This window comes from Enoplosus armatus, chromosome 17 (assembly GCF_043641665.1).
Source record: "Enoplosus armatus isolate fEnoArm2 chromosome 17, fEnoArm2.hap1, whole genome shotgun sequence".
Taxonomy (NCBI): domain Eukaryota; kingdom Metazoa; phylum Chordata; class Actinopteri; order Centrarchiformes; family Enoplosidae; genus Enoplosus; species Enoplosus armatus.
This window is the reverse complement of record NC_092196.1, coordinates 15202075-15224517: the sequence shown is the minus strand read 5'-3', so window position 1 is coordinate 15224517 and position 22443 is coordinate 15202075.

The following is a 22443-nucleotide window of genomic DNA, read 5'->3' as shown; positions in this document are numbered from 1 at the left end:
AGTTTTAGCAATGCTGTGAGCATGTTCTATTATCTAATTATATATTTGTACATATTCAGTTTGAATGTGTTCCAACTTTTACAGAATCTGTGTTAATCATAACATAGTTGTAGCATGAAGTAGTCCTCGTTCACTGTGCAGGGATCTCACACAGTTACAGCACATTGAAGTCAGCAGCAGTCCAACACTGGTGTGATCGCAGCGAGCATTTATTTCTATTGGCATCTGTATGAAGGAATGTGCCGGCCTGGGATGTGGTTGCAGGGGTTATTCTGAGCTCGGCTTGCTCTGATCGGGGAATTGATTAGACGTGAGTGAACCCCTGCAGAGGTCATTGAAATCAACAAAAGGACAATTGAGCTCCTACTTCCAGCCCATCACTCTCACCCACATTTCTAACAATAGACCCCACTCAGTGTACGGGAACCTTCCATTAATGTGTTAAATGTTGATAAATGTCTGACTGCAGTTTAAAACACATGATGTATGAATGTGTGTGAATCACATGTTGAGGCACATTTAGTCTCAAACAGTTAAGCGTGTAGTTCAGCTAATTAAGGATGATTCTCATTTAATGCCATTCATGAGTGTTACTCTGCATGGCCCATCTTAAGCTGTGAGTTAATGTGAGTATTCTGTATGTGCCAGTGTGTGTGCGTGTGTGTGTGTGTGTGTGTGTGTGTGTGTGCGTGTGTGTGTGTGTGTGTGTGTGTTTAGAAGTGGTGTATTGTTGCCTGCTGCAGCTCTAGAGATCTGGACAATAAATGTTGAGTCAGCAATATACTGTTGTTTTTTTTATTAAGTATAACAATTTCTAGAAACATTTTTCTCTGATATTGTAAGTTAAAGGCTGTTACTTACTTTTCAAAATAATTGAGGAATTATTTTTGTGAGTTGTTTGAAGCCGTATGAATTATTAATTTCCAAAAATACATGGAAATGCACAATAAATATTGTAAACATGTTTTGTTTATGTGGAGAAACTGGTTAAAAAGTAAATAAAACAGCTGTGTGAATGACCACATATTAGAATAAATACACAATGCAACTAAAATATATATTATCCCTTTATTAACTGAGGAAAGAACGTGTATCATACAAAAAAAAGAGGGAAAGAATCATTTAATCAGTAATTTGAGCCCCCTTCCATTGTGTTATTGGATTAATTGCTATAGATATCAAGATATCAATTAGATATCAATTTCCTTTCCCCTTATTCTCTGTCTCGGTGGCAAGCACAGAGTTGAAATTGTGTTTATATACTTTTCAGATAAACACACCTCTCTGATCTCTCGCTCAACAATTTGAGTTTCCTGTTTATAATTCAACAAACTCTATTTGATGTATTCACATATACTAAGTGAGAAAATATCACTGTTATACAGGATTTCTCTTCCCCGCTGAGACCAACTATTCAGCCTTTTTATTCAAATGAAATTCTGTGTTTGGCAGTGGACAGTTCTCCACCCACAGGAAATGATGAATCAAAATTTAACACCCTCTCAGTAAGTGAGTGCCCCGCTAACAGAGAGCAGCACTCCCCAACAAAAAGAGAGAAATATAACATAGCTGCAAGCGACAAATGGAGGGGTCGAGCCCAAATGTTCACAGATGAAAGTTTTTCAATAGAGGTGGAATATTCATTCAGTCGTACTTACAGTGCAGGCAGCCAGTTCTGTGATATCATTGAAGTGATTGAAAAGTAAGTACAATGCCTGAGCCAGGAATCAAATTCAGACTCTCTTAGTGGGAGGAAATGATATTAATCAGTGAGCTACAGTATCATGCTGCCCTCTAAACTTGTTTTTCAACTAGTACTCGTGCCAAAAGTGTGTGGGGCTGATCTGATAAAACTTCAATCACATCCTGCTGCTCAGTTTGCAAATGCATGTTTGTAAATGTTTAGATAAAATGTTAAAATACAGTGCGTGACAGTCCAACTAAGCATTATGAGTCAACCAAGTCTTAAAGAACTGTTATGGAAATTGAGGCGTTAAAGTGTTCATGTACTTGTAAGTGGAAAATGTATTGAAATATAATCTTGGAGTGATTGTTGAGAAACACATGTATAACCATGAAAGGGTGAACTTACTGGACACTGTAAGACAACCTCGTGACATGATGTAAAGGCTGCATGGGGGAGTAAGCACAAGTGTCATCTCATGTAGACATGTGTTAGACAAACACAAGTACTGTGTCTAATGTATCACGAGGTACATGCAGAGCAGAGCCTGTTGCCCTATTAAATAAACAAGATAAGATTGTTTGTGATGCAGAGTAAATATATGTGGTGTAACAGTTTGTCGTATGGGGGACTCTTGCTTGCAAGCAATAAAGAATTCTTGGGAACTAGAGATAAAGACCGATCTTGTGTTTGGGTATTTCATTGCCATCATCTCACCGACTCGAGACAGCATCAGGTTTTCTGCCAGAAATCACTACTTTCATGAACTCTGTTAAGTCAAGAAGACAATGAGTAAAAAAACTTTTTTTGAATTATGGGATGCACACACTGTGCACCTAAAATGGGATATGATATAGGTTTGTTCTATTTCTAGCCACTTTGGGCAATCCAAATGGACAATCAGTTCTATATTTGTAAGGTTGCGCATTTATCACAGTACTGAGATTTTGACAAATTGGCCTGGTAGTTTTGTCCAAATCCCTGCAGTTCGCTGAGGATGCTTGATTGGGCCAGTTTCTGCTGATAGGGACACGGCATTTGAAGATTTTACACATTCATGATTGACACAAAAAAACACCACCAAAGAAAGGGTAAAATCATCATATATTGGACGCAAACTACAATATATGATGGCATGTCGGGTTGTGTCGTGAAGTGACAACATCTGAAAAAGGTAATTTTCTTTTTCCTGGACTACTGTACCACCAATACACTTTGTCAGGGAATGCTTCTACTATCTGACAGTCGCTATAAAGATAAAAGAGGATGAGAAGGATTGCTCATTTAAAGTGCGGTGCATTTTGTTTGACAGAGAGATTCAGAGAGAAATTCACAACTTGCCCACCAAGTGGCTCCCTTCTCAAACGCTGATATGACTATGCAAAGCAGATACAATCCTTTGGAGCTGTCTGCTTCAAATAAAAAAAACATTATCATTACTGTGTGCATGGCAGGTCTGACTGATAAGTTATACTGTACAAAAAAGGTTTACTGAGAGTCACATCAAAACAAAAATATTGCAATAAAATGAGTGTAATGTGTATTTTTCTTTTGGTGGTTTAATTAAAGTAATATCAAACTTAAATAAACTCTCTTTTGTTGTCCAACACTGTCTATCAGAGGGACAATGACAGCATTTTCAAAAAACTAAACTGTTCTTATTTATATCAAAAACATATGTATTACTCATGGGTTGTATGAAACTGGCCAGGTAAAAAATGCCAAACGCCTATTGTAAAAATAAATAAATGAATAAATCCAAAATAACTGTGATGTTTTACGCAACTGTTTCCACAATCTACCAAACGTGCCACTTCAGATGAATTACAATCAGCATTTTATTTATTGCTCTATAAAACTCCAACATACTACATACAATACGTGTTATTTTTCAAGTCTGGAGTTATGAAAACCAATTGTACAAACAGCCAACACAAGATGAAAAAAAATAGTTTTGCATGGGACCCACGTCCTGCACTGACCTTTCTTGATTGAGTGTAATAGCATACAGAGCAAATGCAAAAAGGTCACTGGTAGAGACAGCTTTAATATTATAATTGGCACTTTTTCCAGGGAGATAGCTCTGTTGCAAGGAGGTACACACACACAAAATCCATAACATATTCAGGACATAATGTTTGCAGGCCTGTCATATCCATGCAAGATGGACTACCTGGTTAATCACACAGACCCAATGCTCTGATGTGACTCACAGAATGAGCCATTGCAACGCAGATGTAGTGTAACTAACTCCGTTAGCATTCAGAGGGGTGCATATGTGCTCTTTATTCTGTATAACAGTCAAGGATGGCATGTTTTTAGCTGAATTCACTTCAGCTGGAATATAGTCTTGCATAGCCAGAGCTATCACCACACTTTGTTGTAGCGCTGGCTGAACACGTTATCATTCTGGTGTAGGAGAAAAAAACGCTCTGGCTTGTTGTATTTCTTTAAACACAATCGTCTTGGGCGGCACTAAGCCCAGGACACAGCGACGGTGCCCTTGCAAAGCGATAACACGCAGATAGCGGAAGGGGAGGAGAATCCTGACTGAAATATTCAGCCAATGGCAGACATATACCCACAGCCTACTTCCTGTGAGTCTAAGGGAAGCTGGAATATGCATCAGGGGAAATGGAGCTAAAAACATCAAATTACTATGCTTAGCCTGTCATTTATAGAGCCAGCACAGCTCCAACATGTTGCCTCTGTCATCTTCAGGAATAATCCTCACCCGTGCACTTTTGCTTTATATAAGCTAATCAACAGAGAAAAATATTGTGTTCTGTGACTGTTGAGCACTTTCAAGTATTCTCTGACTGCCCTCTCCTTGTGCCATAATGATGAGCGAGCTGTCTGCCCAATTTAATCACTGTTATTCAGGCAGGTTAGCTCCGTACGTGGGCCACATAGTTAAAGGTTGAAGTGAAGCACACAGCAGAAACATCTTTGTGCACCCTGTGCTGGCTTTGTTTACATTGTCATTGAGTGCATCAGAGACTTTGTCACATTGGAATGAGTTTTTTTATTGAAGGGCAGACAGTTTTGCATTAATGCTGTAAAGGTTTCTGTGATGTTTGTGAAAGACGAGACGAGTGAAAGAGTTGTGATAGAATAAAAGAGCTGAAGGACATATATGTTAATATACCCATTGTATTTTACCTGAAGAATAATGAATAAATAGTGGAAACTAATTAAGTACATACAAATACACACTAATTACTCAAATACTGTACTTAAGTACAGTGGCAATACAAAAAAAATGCAAACTTTTTGTAGCCAAACCTTTTGTCTTTTTTCCAACCATGACCCCTCAGATTTATCTTGTGACCTTTTGAGGGGGCCTGAACCCTACCTTGAGGACCACTGGACTGAACTACCTCACTGTATATAACAGAGTTGAAATGCACCATTTGTCTACAGTACTTTTTACTTTTGATACTTAAGTAAGTTATGTACATTTTGATGCTAATACATCTACTAGTTTTTGAATGTCGGACTTTTACTTGTAATGGAGTACTTTTACATAGTTGTATTAGTACTTTTATTTTCGTAAAAGATCCAAACATTTCTTCCATCACTGATAAATACCTGCTTTGATTTTACTTGTGGTTTGGCCACACTGAGCTTTAATTATGCGAGTGCATCTTTAACATTACAAACATTAAACCAGTGTCTTTTTTATGTCAATAAGCTGGCTTGTTTGTGACAGTTTGTTCCTGAATGTAGCTACATTATAACAATGGCAACAGTAGGTGGAGTAATTATTTTCACAGAAGCTTAATAATAGGTTTAGCTCAATGGCTTATTTGTTCTGGGTTATGTAAATACAGTGCATTCTAATTAATGTAATTGGGTAAACAGGAAGAGATAATTGGGAAACATCACACGGGGCGGTTGTGTGCTTTGGTTAATAAAAAGGTTGCAAACATGGAATTGAATACAACATAATCATAAGTGAGGTACCTGAAATTCTATATTGTGACCCAAATTCAAATATGCTGTACACTCTGGAGATAATATAACAGTGAGAAGCTCTTCATTGTTGCGATAACTGCTGCACTTGTGATTCAGACCACAGTGTCATGCAGCACGCTTTGGACAAATGGCATCATTTGACAGATAGGATTCAGTCTGCAGAGGATTTGTTAATGATTGATGGGTGTGTCAGAGCACTCTGCAGGGACTTCCCATTAGAAGTGCTGCCATTGTTCTGCTGTTGTGCAGAAGTCTTCAGATCACAAGTGAAATTTCCATCTTGTCAAGTAATTTTTGTCTATTATTGAGTCCTTCATGTCTGAACTGTACAGTGAGAGTTTCACCTTGTTTCCAATACAAATTAAACAAATTATATCAGGTGTCATTTTTACATGATTGTAGTGCATTCAAATTATTCTGTCTTCTGTCAAGATGCTGACACTCATTTCCACAAAATGCTTGAAACAAGTGGATTTTTATTGAAATCAGGTTGAAATAATCCACAACACTGGCAGATTCTTCCAGATGTGAAGCTTTGCTAGCAGCATGGCTCTGGGGATGGCTTTCTGTCTGTCTGTCAGTCCACCCTAAAATATCGCAAAAATGACTGGATTGGATTGCCATGAAATTTTGTATTGACATTCGTGGTCTCCAGAGGATGAATCCTACAGACTTTGGTACTTTTTGTTTAGTGCTAATTATCAAATGTTAGCAGGCTAACACACCGAACTAAGATGGTGAAGACAGTAAACATTATGCGTACTTCATAACAGCATGTTGACATTCTCATTATGAGCATGTTAGCATGCTGACATTAGCATTTAGCTGCTAGTAATAGAGAAAAATTACTTGATAAGATGGAGGGTTTTCTGCAGTGTACACCTACCACTCATAGGTTATACATTTAGGTCTGGACAATCAGTGAACGCTGTATAAACTCAAGGTTATGGCATGAATATAGAGGAGGGAGAAAGACATATTATAATCCAACATAGTCATTATTAAACACATCTCAAATCTTCACATGCAAATGAACACTAAAGCAGACAGACTAAGATACATCTGACAACCAGTCTGTGGGAATGATAGATGTGTAAATGTCTCCATGTGCTGATTTATTCCACTGAAGGAGTCAAGACCAACACTGTATGTGACAAATAAGTGTCTGTATGCACCTGTGAACCCCCCCTCCATGCTTTCATGATTACAGCATTTAATGGCTCTCTCTCAGTAACACATTGACATTGTCCACTCGAGATCCCCTCCAAGATGGCTTGATTTACCAAACCCCTCGAAAGGGAAAAAAAATCTCATTGAGGAGACGGATTGCTGAGCGGGCTCTCCAGCAGGCCTATAAATCATTCTTTAATCAGAGCGCACTGAGAGTGAGGTTACACACTCAGACCCCACATTAGCACCACTGACTCTCAGCTGTCTGTGGTTCGGCTCCTGCACTCTGCCTCCCAAACTCCATCTTTGCTCCTGTGCCCTCCATCTTCTCTCGTCCTCTACAGCCTGCAATACAAAGCAGCATGTCATTTACCTGAGAGAAATGTTGTTTGGGAAAATTAAGTATTTGGGACACTAAAACACTGACGTCTGCGTCGTCTAAATATTTGGACATCAACCGCTTCAGTCATTTCCTTGGATGTGTAGTTACAAAACAATAAAAGTGTAGACTGGCAGCTTCAATTTGAGGGAATTGTCAGCTACAAAACTGAGCAGTCTAGGAACAATTTTTGTACATTTTGCATTAAGAAAAATGGCAGAAATATCAACAGCAAAAAATAAATAAAAGGTTAATCTAGCAAATAAGGCAGGGTCAAATTATCAACAACAGTTTGAATGATGGCACTCTTTCTAAAGATATTCAAGATTTTTTTCAACAGACTTTTGGCATGAGTCACTTTCCAAGGTTAAGGCCTCTGTGGTGGTCTGTAACCCTGATGCTTTGTTCGCAGAAAGCAGCCTGTTAAAATATGAAGCACATGCTGTTTGGCCTTCCTACAATCAAGGACAGTCCAGTTAATATCTGTGAGCATGAACACATCACAGAAACAGGCCAATGATAATGAACAAAATAAAGCATTATGCTGAACAACACAGAAATAGCAAGGTGATGTGATTTGATAAAGAGCGGGCCAACTTTCATTTCCTCATTAGTGGTCTAATACGTGTGTGATTAGCTTTTTGTCTCCTCAGGCCAGAGTGATGTTCCAGTGTTGCTCTTTTGTTCACTCTGAACTTGACATGACAGCCCCATCTTGTTTCATCAGTGCTCAATAATGAACCAACAGGTTGAAGATTATTTCAACATGTAAATCCTGCACACGTGAAGCTTTTGTTTGTCCTGCTTGAAAAGTGATGCGTCACTTCGCTTCCCTCTCCTCACGTGTGAATATTCTGCTGTCAATAAAGACGGATACCTAGTTATTAAAATCACACAGAGTTCTGAAAAATTGTGTTTACCTCCAACTCAGATTCTACAGATAGATTAAAAAGAAGAATAAAAAAGGTCTAAAAATGGTCTAAAAATGTTCTCCTTTCTTACATCTTGGTTGTCAGATGTGCATTTGATGCATTTAATCTTGGAACTGGTGGTTCCAGACCAAGGTGAAGTTACCCAAAACTGTTTAAAAAGAGACCAAGATTTTAAATAATATTCTCTCCTCTCTTTGTATCACTCAGACTTGCAGTTTAGATCAAGACCTTGTGATTTAATAATATTAAATTTATGCAAGTATGATGAAAACAAAATCATTATCCGTCTGAAGGCTGTTTTGGAGGAGAAGTGAAATATTAACGTCCTCATTAGGTTTGCTGTGTATCCACGCTCACTTACAGCTTGGTCACAGATGAGGAAGTGCACCCAGTCGTCATTGGATTTAAGTTCTTTCAACTCACTTCAAAAGCAGTCTTACACTGATAGTGTGGCAAAAATTCAAGCTTCAGTACGGGGACATCACAGCCTGCACTCTCTGGATGTGTCAGCTTCATCATCTGGAGCCTCTTAGTTGTCATCTTCTTCAAATGGGATGTGTTCAGCTTGACTAAGATATGGAATAGAGAACTGTATTTCAGTCTGTGTGTTAGGACATCAAGTGTGCTCACTTTGAGGGTGTATAGAAACTTCCTTCACATGACCTTCACTTCCCATTCAAGGAGAAAAGATATACAGTGAAGAGTGCAACATACATTACAGGCCAGGTTGCATTATATGCTGACGGTGCTGTAATGTAAATCATATTCAGTTGTAGTAAACTAATAATTAGAGGACAAGTTGTAACCTTGTGTTGTGCAGAGAAATGTGTTTTGTTTTTACTGGTTAGACCCCTTTGAGACAGTTGATGGACAAGTTACGCATTTTTTGGAACAACCAGCGTTGCATCAGTTGTTTGGGAGAAGGTTGGCTTGAGGCTAACTTGTAATGATTTTGGTGACTGTGCAAACTGCAGTAGAAGTTTGACAGACATGGCTGTATTTTATTCACAATCATTATGAATGTTTTCTTCAATAAACTCCCATTTTGAGATCTGTATTCAAGGATTTAATTATCAACAGCATTCATTTCCTCTTTACAAAAGCTTTGCACTGATATTTAAGAACAACATGGAGGATACATTATTAACATACATACTGAGCTCATATCATATCAGAGTGATTCTGAGCTATAAGAGGTTTATTGTGCACTTTGCACTGCAGTTAGTACCGTATTGTCTGCTGTATGAGCGTAAACTTTATTTCACTGCCTCCAGAGCTTGTGTGGTAATTCAACTCAGCACGAATCCCAAAAGCCGTCCGCTGATAAATATCCTCAAGTTAACCTCTGCATGCTGAAGTGTAATGTGTGTGCACTGCTCTCATATCTCCTTCCTGGAGAAGGTCCCTGCAGGCTTTTATTAAGGTGGGCGCGTTGTTGGTTATATGGCACACAACCTTGCGATTCGTCCCCAGCTTCCTCTATGTTTATGAAAACAACGTGGCCGTACGCCTTTGAGGTCCTCTGCTTCATACCCATATATCCCTGAAAGGCAAAGTCAATGCTGACGTCACTCCATGATACAGTTGTGTATCTTTGGCTGAAATACAGCCTCTTGTCTTTATTGTCCACAAGAATCACAAATGACTGGAGGCTCAGTCTTTGTGTCTCCTTAAGCCAGTCCTAAACAATTCACAAGGAATGGTACAAGCAACAGAGAAAATACTTTACAATTGCTGTATTATTTCCCTGTACTGCATCGCGTTGCCCTCAGGCAAAAACATGTCTGTCCCTCTACCCTCTCCTACATTTAGTGTTTTCATTCCTACACATGACAATGTGATATGACACGCCTGTAAACAATCAAATGAGGTCCAGGAGTCCAGGAGTGGATAATGTAGCAAGTGGTTATATACAGTATATATATATATACTGTATATAACAGTATATATATATATACTGTATATGGGGCAACGTTGTGAAGTTATGCTACTTTTCAGAGTAGTATTGTACTCACTGAAGGACTTGTATTGTGTAAAATGAAGGTCTTGGCCAATGTTTTTTATGAACATTATGTACTTTCTGTTAATACAATTTCTAAAACTGCTTGCTGCACAATACAAATGTTCTGAACAAATACTATATAAAAACAAATGAAAAGATATTTTGATCATTGATACATAATCAGAGAGCCCCAATCTTCCAAAAACTAGGATGAAATATATCTTTTTGATGAAGAACCATGTGTTTCTCTGTGGAAATTAGCTTTTAGTTACATCTGGTGCAATAAGGTGCAACATTTTTCCTGCATCCGCCACTTTATCAAACAACTAAACAATAGGCACAAAATAAAAATGTTATCACAATACCTACACTTTTGGCTATAGGTGTATCACTTCACACTGCTTGTTCGGATGGACTCTCCCTCAGTTGCTGTCTGAGCTTTAAGATGTGTCCTGGCAGTTGAGTTCAGGGGAAGTAAACTCTGCTTCTTGTTGAGCTGGGGAGTTTTGGTTTATCAGCTACAAGCTACAGGGTACTATCTGAGTGAATCTGTCTCACAGTGCAACTGTATGATAGACGTGACGGTGGTACTGACTGGTCACTTCAGGAGTGTCCTGAGAGTGTCAGCCTGCAGTAAAACTTTTGTTTGCTGAGCTTTCTTCGACTAGCAGAGCCCAAAAAGGAGAGATCAAATATGCATCTCTTTCGATTCATAATTGAATCTACTGTATAACATTTGCTTATGTTCAATAATTCATTCATATCACTGATGCGCCCTACATCAGCTAACAAGTAGCAAATGGGAGGAAGAGCAAACTCTTACGACTTGAACACAACAAACTACATCTGCAAAAACAGACATTTTAATGAAAATTTGCTTCACACTGAGCCTTTATGACCAATTGAAAGTTAAAGCTGAGGATTTATTAGTGTGCTGCTGTGCAGTTTAACAGTTTTCAGACATGGTCACAGTGTTGGTGGCTATGCATTCATCTACATTTTATTTCTTAATAGGATTTTTGTCAGGCTAAATCTAATTAAAACAATTTAAAAATGGTAATATGAGGAATGAAATTTCCCTGTTTAGTAGCAGCTTAATTATCTGGCCATCTGATATGCTAGCTTGTTGTTGTTTTCCATAATGAATGATACAGAATTTCATTTTAGTTTTGTACAAATAAATTGATGGATGAAACATGCTCGGCATGACTATTCTTTTATTTTCCACTTGTTTTTCATGTTGCTTTTGCTGATTGTGTTTTGCAGTGTCTGCTTTGCTTGTGGCCTTCATTATTGTTATGGCATAAAAACAACAGAACCAGTACTCTCAAGAACAAAACAAACAAGTGGAAATAAATGTGACACTTCTGATCTTGTGGTCCTGGAAGATCTTTCCCAGAGCCAAATTGGAGCACTTTACAGTTCTGTCTACCATGCAAAAAGTATGACAAATCACCAAAAACATCCCCCTCTGTTTCTGCAGTTTTAGCATCCCTGAACCTTGTTCTCTGAATTCTGAATCTCCACCCCTGTGACACTGGTGCAGGGAGAGGTGATGAATGATTGAAGCTTCCTCCCCATTTTTTTCATTCTTCTATATGGTGGCAACACTATCTCCTCTGACAGACACTGGCTGTGTGGAGTTTGCAGGGGTGGTATGGATGCAGAGTCAGCCTTCTGTGAAAGACAAACTAGGCAGAAAATTGAACACCTCCATCAGTATTTGCAACAATCAATTTGTTTAAATGAAATATTTATGCACCCCTCCTAAAGCTTCCAGCTGAAAAGTCCTCTGTAGATTGTGTATGTGATGCTACATCTAACCAAGCTCTGATAAAACATACAGGGCTCTGCTGGGCAACGTGGTCAACATAGCGTGATCCCAATGATAGTAAAAAAAAAAGCTGCGTTTCCATGGTCACTGCCAAGCACCTTTCCTTTCAAATCCTCTCCCAAATCTCGATAAGAACATTAATTGGGACCAGATTCCTGGAGGATAAAGGCGGTGAGTCTGCACGGATGACAGTAAATGAGATCTGAATATGTAGTGGGGACCAAGAAGGATTTAAATATAAATTATGAATACGGCAGAAATTCAGAGTGCTCTAAAAATTCTCCCTCACGCTTCAATAATAGATATGGTTTAGTGCTCTGCCGATCCATACGGGATCCACATTAATACACTGGTGTTTGTGAGAGTAATGCCAAATAATCTCTGTTCCTTTTCACATGAGACAGACGACATGTCCAATATTATTTTGGCTTTTTCTGTTGAGTAGAATTAAACTCATGACACTGTATTTGAATTTCAAGCTCAGCCTTTTTAGTAGCGTACTAACTACAGCGCTCTCTTTGGCTCTTGTTTTGTTTGTGAAAGGGTGGAACATCTTCAAGTGCACAACCTCTGCGGGATGAGAGAAAGAATGATGGTGAAAGAAGAAAAATCCTAAATATATGAAATATATTACAGCCCGTACTGAGTGCTGCACTGCACGTTACCTCTCTGTGTGATTGCTGGGCTTTGACATCTGTGGCGTACACTAACATACAGTAAGAAGTTACTATTTAACGAACACCTTCTCAAAGAGAGCCTGAAAGCTGAGGTCTCACTTCTGTTTTCACAGTGGGACGCTCAGTGAGAGCAGAGCTGCTTCCTCCTGCACTGACAGCACTCGTATGCTGAGATGTCTGACTGATGAACTGTGAAGCTCCTCAGGAAAATCAGAAATTACTGTTCAAGAAAGAAAATGCTGGAGGAGAGTCAGTATCAGGTATCTTTAAAAAATGTATCCATGAATACAGGCAGAGGTAAGTAAAACACACTCATAGTTACTATACTATGGCACCTATACCGTACACCACCTGTTCACACTCCTGCCGGCCTGTTGCTGGGACAGAACCTCTGTTACTCTGATGTAAACTACCTGTTAACTTAAACAGGAGGATGCAAACCCGCCCATTTTACTGGGTTCAGGTCCACAGAGACAGATTGGAGGAGCTGATGGCTCTCCAGTCTGTAAAAGCCAGCAATGAAATGCCAATTTGCTCCAAAAGTCAAGTAAGAAAAATATATGTGAACCACAAGCAGACCGACCTCAATCTCAAACAAGATTAAGACCAAAGAATAAACAGCACAGAAGAACATGGAGGAGTAACTAGTCTTTTTCGTCATTCTAGATGAAAGAGAGTCTGAATAGGTTCTGATCAACAGCCAGTTTAGGAATTACCCCTCTCTTCTCAGCCAACAAGACCAGCAATTTGTCTGCAACGCAGCCAAACCCACTGAAGTTTGGGACAAAAAGTAGTAACTTTGTTTTTCTTTCTTTTGAACAAATTGGTTTCCTGATTTACGGGCCATGGCAAAAGAGTGGTGACATTTAACATTTTAAAATGTTTAAATTAACTATTTTGTTTGCAAAACATAAAATTTGTGTTACATTTGGATGGAAACCTGACTGCTGCTCCGTTGAATTGGCTTTATGGGTGTGCTGGTTTTCACCATCGACACACCCACCAATATTCCAGCACATAGTGAGGAACAGATCTGTGGAAGCTTCAAAGACCATGAAAATGTAAAAAATGTTGCACAACTCTTCTCCAGTACACTGTGCTTTATTCACCAAACGTTTTCAGCTATCTTGCGTTCATCATGGGAACTGTGCAGTACATGGAGGCCCATCTAATTCCACAGTGTTTACTGTTGCCTTTGGGAGCGATGTGCTTTAACCAGTTGGCATTGACCAAATACACTAACAGCTAATCAAACCTGCCTAACCTACCTAACCTTTACCATTTCATATCATTTATATACTTGTATTTGCAGACCAATACAGTTTCTACACTCTGACAAAAGTTATTTTAAAGAACATACATACGATTTATTTTTCTGTCATGTTTTTCCTGCTCAGTATGCTCGTCTGGGAGACGAGACTGGAGAACTTCTAAATGCTTCACATAATATTCTGTGCATGCGGTCACATCAGCCTGTGTGGAAATTAAACACTCCACAGTTTTGCTTGAAGCAGAATATCACCAAATTAAATATTCTCATCTCTGTCGGACACAATACGCCGCAGGACATTCCAATCAATATTTGTCGCTGTTAATTCTCTCTGGAGGCCATAAACGAGACAACTAACACTTGAAATGTGGATATGTTAGCAACAGGTGACATCTAAAGTTACAGCACTTATATTTGCCGATCTAAATTTGACGTTTTCGTGATAACACTGGTTCTTGACTTTGACATTTAGGACTTCAAGTTTACATATCGATTGGATTAAATGAATATAATGACTGATTGAATGTATATTAGCTCTAACAGAGGGTAACAATTTTGTTCTCCTAACCAAGCAAAGGCAAAAAGTTTGTTTGCACAGAGAGACGTGTTGTGTCTACTGACCAGTGTCATTATCAGTGCTTTTTTTTTTCTATTTCCAAGTCCAAGGCTGTTCTGTGATATAGCGTCCCACTGAGGGACAGTTCTTATTTTGTTTGGCTTCAGGATTGTTGAGCCTCAGCATAACAGCAGGGATTAGGTACTCCCTGTTAATGTGCTTTTCACAGGGTGCTGGCCATCCAGAATAAAGAGTCTGTGGAGATGCAATCAAAGAAAACAAATCTGAGAGCCACTGAAAGGACATCGAAATCCACTTCACAGCCATCAATCGACTCTTGTTGCATGAAGGCAACAGAAACAGGGGTGTATCCTCCTATACACAGTGACCCATCACTCACCGAAGCAAAACTTTATTGAAACCCAAATAAAATGCACAAAGTCCATCTGCCATGTGGTTTGTCTGACTCAATAAGAAGTTGTGTTCAGAAGGGCTCGTTTTTAACAACGCTCATGTCCTTCTCTGATGGCAGCTGTCCATCATCAGAGAGCTGCTACATCAAAAGGGAGTTGATGGAAATCAGTGACAGAGGTGTTAGAATATTTTAATCATGCAGGGACACTTATATATAAACACAGGCTGCCTCTGTATCACTTGAAACCTCTGGAATCGATGGCAACAACCTGCAATCAATCATTTCTATCATTTCATCGAATGCAATAAGAGCTACAGGCGTTTAGAATCAATGCTTATTATTATTGTCTGCAGCAGATTCCTGTTCCAACATTAAAACTGTGACAAAATACATCAGGAGTGGAGGGATCACAGCACTCAGGCTCCTGCGTTTCTTATTTCTTGCTAAAGTTGTAACAAATTAGAATTCCTCCTGACAGTTAAGAGTGTTTTTTTACCTGGTGGCAGCCAGATCTGTGGGTGTTGACTTTACCCTCCATGAGAGAGGATCAGAAATATTTGCTGTATTCAGGAAACTGCTGCGTACTGTCAAAGCAAACTGTGTGATAATTAGACAATTTTGTCGAATATCGAGATGCTCAGCGGATGGCATTTCTAGACCATGTCCCCTTTTTTGTGAAGAAACAAAAGAAAGCAATGCATCAGAATAGTTTTGATTCAAACAACACGGGCAAAATGTCAGCAGCAATTAGCCGACACCATGGCTGGCGAGGAGAGAGGTAACCTGCTGGTCAATGGCCTTTAGTCGGTGTTTGGCTTTTGTTCTTGTTGTTTTTTCTGAGTAGATCAGCAACAAAAACACAGAAAGAGGAAGAAGATGAATAAGAACATGAGGAAAAATGCAAAGAAAGAAATAGTAGTATGAGCGTTATTTAAAAAAAAGCCCGCAAAACTTTGAAATGTGATGCTGATTTTCCCAACTGAAGTCCATCACGCCACAGGTTTCATAGTCAAAGTCTCTTTATTGCAAAAGCTCAGCATGTGCCTGATGGGGAAAAAATACTTTTTTTTCTCATTTGTACTCAAAATACTGTGCAGTGCTGAGTGCTCAGAGAAAACCCTCTGTATGCAGTATGATGCATAAGTGACACAATTAAACTACATATCTTTAATGATTCGAGCAAGTCAGCGAATTAACTTTCATGTTAAATGATAGGTTCACAAAAACATACCCAGTCAGATACCCAAATGTTCACTGGAACAGTTTCTGCTCGCTGTGATCATTCCTCCACTTCTTACTGGCCATTAAAGGCTCTCACTAATGTGTTTCCAATGTAAGTGATCGGGGACAAAATCCATTCCAAACTTTATCTGAAGCTACGAGGCTTCAGCGGTCTCAGTTAAACAAATCAAAGGAATCTTCCAAAGTTACTTCTTTTAGTAAGTAAAGTAAGTCAAATTCCCTCTTTGTGTTACCATCCTTCCACTAATGTTGGACTAAAACAAACTTTGGGAGATCCCCACTTGATTTGATTAATTCAGACTGCTGAAGCTTCATATTAGCTTCAGATAAACTCTGGAAAACATTTTTGCACAGAAAGAAGACTCTGGATATTATCTGCCATTATTTATAATGGAAGTGCATTAGGAAAGAATCTTTAAATAGCCAATATGAACAGGAGGAATGATTGCAGCCGGCTAAAACCCTTTTTGGGGGCCTGTAAGTATTGTTATCCATCCATACCTCCATCCTACCAAGCAAAGCTTCAGCACAGTAGCTGATTACTCTAAGTGTAAAAAAAGAACTGCTGAAAGTAAAACTGTTAATAAATCCAACAATAATTATCATAAAGTGTGTTGACAAATCAGTGTCATGTTTAAACACCTACATGCAGACAATGAACCTCTTTATGTCCCTGTGGAATTCATTTTGATGGCACGGTATAACGGCTGTTGTAAAAGAGGTCCGTTGGTGTGAAAACTGCTTTATTTTACTGCCCTCTAAGATTTTATTCCGTCAGTCCTTGGATCCTGTTTAATTGTTTGAAATGTGCACGGAGTGACTGATGGCAGAAAAAGACTCAAAGTCTGAACTAAAACAGAAAGAGCAGAACGAGTCTCCTTCTTCTACTGGAAGAAGCAGCAATGAGATCAACTCACCACTGATTTACAGCAGCCCACATTTGTATCACTGCGTGGACATTTTGATGAACTGGGTTTGTTCAGTGGTTGTATAACACTGTTATGGATTCAGTGGAGGGAGGGGAGGTTTTTCTCAAAGAAAACAGTGCAGTCTCAAAGCAACAAAACATTACTGGAACTCGCAGTGTTCCCTTTGTGCCTCTTGTTCCTGCTCTTCTCCCTGAAGTACCGTTTCCTAACTGGTCCAGTCAAATAGCCCACTTCTGCAGATGGTTTCATTAATATGATGGTACATGTGCAGTCTGTCCTCATGTACCTATATACAATATATATATATATTGTACGTGCTTCTGCTTTGCATGTTTCAATAGCCAGTGAACAATGCAGCACAGTGTTGTCTTATTTAGTCCACATTTCTATTAACATATCCCACATTTCAATGTTTCGTATGTCTTATTATGTGCCTCTGTGTTGCATGTTTTAATGGTGTCCTGACTGATGTTTTTTACTGACAATAATATTCTAGTTTATTTTTAATATTGTTCTGCGTGCTTATAAATTATGTCAATAACTTTGTAATGTTTATCTTATATTCTGTTTTTAGTGTCACTTTGTAACATCTGTCCAGGGACTACACATGAACAATAGCCTCTTGACTACCTGGCGCATTTACAGTAATGTTTATTAATGTGCACTGTCTCTGTTAAATAAACCAATAAATAACTAAATAAAACAAATATTGACTAAGAGAACAAAGGCAAGATTTTCAACAGGGCTTTTTTTTACGCAGCATGGGTAACTCTACATTTTAGATAGTTTTTAGCTAACCATTTTTAGCTTTTACAGCACTTGAGGTGTATATTTTTGAGTTAATGACTAACTCGATCTCCAGTGGAGTTTTTTTTAGGTTGAAGCAGGATTGTGAAGACACACACAGTCATCTCGACTCTCCATCCGATTTGCCACCAGACAGATAGGAATCTGTAGGAAACACTGAGTGGGTGTTTACCACAAATAAAGGTGACACATTTTCCTGTACAACCAATTCTGAAACTCATCATCGCTGTCAAACTTTTTTTTTTAAAGAAACAATAGTTATTTTGTCCTTACGCTGGCATCTTTTTCAAGTTTATCTACAAAACTACAGCCTGCAGTGTGCCAAATAATTTAGCTGTATAATGTCAGAGTGGGTGGAATAACTTAATGCTGTCAAGTCCTGATATCATACTGATACTGTGATCCTATAATCTCTGAATAGCACAAAACTAAATGAAAAAGTGAGATATCCTGATATCCTTGGCATTATAGGATGACGGCAAGAAGAAAGAGAAGGTGTTTCATTACCACGGGGCGCTCCGCTGCGCCGCAGTGCAGAAGCTTGGCAAGGTTGCTTATTCTCAGTGGTTTATATCAACTTAAAAGGAAAAGATTATTTGAATCCCTGGGGACAATATTCTCTGCTGGAAGCATGAGCTTCAGCCAGGGCAAAGCTGACAGTTTAGCCGCTTTAATATAGCAGCAAAGAGATAGTATGTCAGGTTAATTGGCATTTAGCAGCAAGTGGCCAACACAAGTCAACAGGAAAAAGTTTTTTTTTTAAGGTGTTGATTGCTGTGTTGATATAATATTAATTTCACATGAAAAGGGTTAGGTATTTGCAGAAAACCAAATATGTGATTGGGCTGTGTTTGCGTTAGCTCTGTCAGGATGCTGCCCTACAAATGTCATATTTTCTGAAAACTTGCTGCATGACAAACTATCACACATCGCAGAAGCTTGTAATTTAGGAGCAATTTCTGGGATACCTGCACACATCAAACAAGAGTTTTATAATATTCTGCTCTATCACTCATTGGAATTGCATACATTTGCACAGAATACCAAAAACCTTTCAGAGTTCAGCTTCTTCAGAGTTCTCCCAGCTGGGGATGGCAAGCAGTCTTAATTGCACATATTCTTAATATGTAATTTCAGTGCTTTCTATCATTAAAACCTGAGGTTTTTCCTGTTGAGTGTGAGCTTTAAGTAACATGGGCTTCTTCCTCCATTCCTGTGTATTGCATATGTGTACTGTGTGTGTGTACATGTGGCTGGGAGGTGTGTTTGGTCACGTTTTTGAGCATCATTAGGAAAGAAAATCCCAAAAACCCTGTACTGGATGCTTTGCAGTCCACTGTCTTGAGATGCTGTTCCGAGGGAAGGACTTCATCTTTCACTAGGTGAAGGATGTGAGGGCAGACAAGTGCAGTGTTGTCCGTGTTCTAGAAAGTGTTTTGGAAAGGCCCTTTCAGTACCTGATGTGAGCAGACTTTAAGTAGGTGAAGGAGTTTTGTGTGCTTCTTTCTGTGTGTGTGGAGTGAGAAGTGAAAGCTTTGGTCCTGATACAGCAGTGAAGTCACTATGTGAGGTTATTGTAAAAGCAATGAGTCACTTAACAGGATTGATTGCCAATTTATAGGACTTTAACCATTAACTACAAATTAATTCTATTGCTTTGGAAGCTTGAGAGACTGAGGCCCCTGTGAAAATGACAACAATGTGAACCACTCACCCATGAATGCAGACAGATTATGAAGCCAGAAGCCAAGAGGTTTTCAAAATTGGACACTAAGAATCATAAAAAGAGATTTATAGTAACGCAAGAAAATATACATATATACAGATTTTTTAAAAATTATCTCCTTTTGTGTCCTTGAATTTCAGTCTATATTCACTGATACGAGCTACAAATATGAGTGTCCTTGCTGTCCAATGCCAATCTGTCACGCACAGCGTTAGAGTGACACATCAAAACAGTAATGTGTGAAAGAGCTGGAGCTCTTCTTGCAGTTTCTGCAGTCCCTTTGAATTGAAAAATGGTTTCAGCACCAACATTTTAGTTATATATTTCAGCTATTTTGACCTTGATGGACTTGTGTGATCTACATGACGGCTGATACAGTAGCTTGGTAAACTACATGGCAGCAGCCGAGAATCAAAAATGATGTTAAAGCCTCAGTAATTAGGAATTATAACAATTCTGTTTTCTCACTGCAGCATTTATTGGTAGAATTGAGGGATGTGGTTCTAATCTAATCTTATCTAAATGTATTATTTGTTTATTTTTATTTCTAAAACTCTGAACTGAAACCAGAGAGACATGAAGTGAAAAACGACAGAGCTAGAGAGGAATTGCTTGTGTCCACATGGCTGTACATCATCAAACTTTTTGGAGCTGGTTACATTTTCTGACATCATTCAACATGAGCTGCAGGTGAAACGATGCTGTCTGCTCAAGGGGCCTGACGGATGACTTCATAAAAAGTGTATAAGCTTTAGTAGTGTAAAAAACCTGCCACTTGTTTATTTCACGGAGTATAGTGTTGCAGTGGGGCGGTAAACCCCAGGGAGCCAAGACTGTTGTCTGTTTAAGCAGCACTGAATCTCAGATATTTTACTTGTATACGTAACGTGACAATATTCACAAAGCACCTCTGAATGTTCCCCTGAAAGGATTCACTTTACTACATTGGAAGCAGTTAGTCTACGCAACATAAAATGTCTTTACATCCTTCTTTAATTTGTAATAAACTAAAGTTAGTGATCAAAAAAGGGAATAATAACAGATCCCAGACCTTGAATGTTTTGCTGTTTTACAGTTTCTTTTTAGGTTTTTTTCTGTTTCTGTGAGGACACTGCTGTTGTTTTAATGTCAAATATGACTTTTATGAGCACTGAGTGCAGATGTACTGAAATAATTCAGTTAGAAGGAGGCAGAGGCTGGTTTTTGAGTGTCTGCATTTTCTATTTAAGAGTGTTTCACCTTCACCTCCTTGCACCTCTTCTGTTTTTCACTCTTTGCTAAGTATATAAGTACCAACTTCAAGTAGCCAACTTCTTTCACTTTTGTGCTTTACCCTTTTTTAAGAACTGTTTGCCTTGAAGCTGTGAGTGCATACTGCTACATAACTTTGCTCTGAATTCTTTCACTTCTAGCTGCTTCACATCATTGTTGTTGCTACGACGGCGCTTCAAAAGGACGTCCATACAACACACACAGCAAATGGATCCCAAACTTCATGGAAAAAGCCAATTTGAGACAGGAAGATTCAGCCATGTGTGGAACCGGTGAAGAGATTTTTTTTTTATTTTAACATTTTGTTCTTTTGAGTTACACAGTTATTGCACTTGCCAAAAGGCGACAGAAGAAGCTGCTCTGTGGCACATTACTGCTACTCACATAGAAGACCAGCTGGTAGTCTGAGCCTGGGGTAGTAATGGTAGTGAACCACATGGGGCTAAAGGGTGCAGAGTAGGGGAGGAACAGAAAGCATTGGGAAACTGGCAGAAGTTGTGACTGGGGGACGTGCCATGGCCTCAGAATCAAAGTCCCAAAATGACCCATACCCAAACCTGAACTCACCAACAGAGCCTGTAAGCCCTGCAAGGCGGGGGTAGAAGACTCACAACCCTTCAGCACCTTTGAAATGTCAAATATTAAACATAAAGACCAACCCTCTCACTCATACAACCCTCGCACAAAACGTGACTGAGTCCAAAAACTTAAAACTTAGGGAGCATGCAGAGGATGGCTGTTATTTGGTGTACCCAGAGGAACACCAGGTTAATTCAGTTGTAGTTGAAAACTCTAAGACTCGCTAATCCACCACAGAAAAGTCTCAGAGTGATCCCCAAGAAAACAGTTGGACCCAAATGTGGACCACTTGGCAACAAGTGGCGGTTAAACAAATGCTCAGAGAGGAATCAGGTGCATTTGCCAAGTGGGCTACATCAAAAACCTAAAGATGGACATTAGTCCCAGTAGCCATACCTCGACCATTGCATGAGGAGATAAAGAACCACATCCAGGACTTGTTGAACAAAGGCTTCATCCACAAATCCACCTCCCGATATGCATCTGCAAGTGTTAGTAAGTTAGGATAAGAGTCTAAGACTATGTGCTGACTACAGTTGGCTTAATGAAAAGACGATTCTAGATACAGTAGGCAACCTTTTACCACACATTCAGGAGATACTTGATGGTCTTGGTGGAAACCCTTCTGTGTACTGGACCAAAACAGCCTTCACAACTCCATTGAAGCTGTGCGAATCTAACAAAATTCCAACTTTCAGTCAGCCAGGGGAAAAGCAAAAGCAGGGGAGTATATGAGTATGAGTATATTTTAGTGAGTCCTCTTTACATGTTGGTGCCATGTAATGCTTTGCCACTTTGCCATAGCCAAAAGCACTGTGGGGGGGGGGGGGGCAAAAACTTCATATTCAACAAAGAAAGACACACAAGGAGACTAAAGCAAATGTAACATCAGAGCACTCAGAGAGCTCAGATGAGGAGAAACATAACTGGATCATAGATGAGACACCACCACCAGCCTGGAGAGCTAAATGTTGCACCTCCAATGATATTG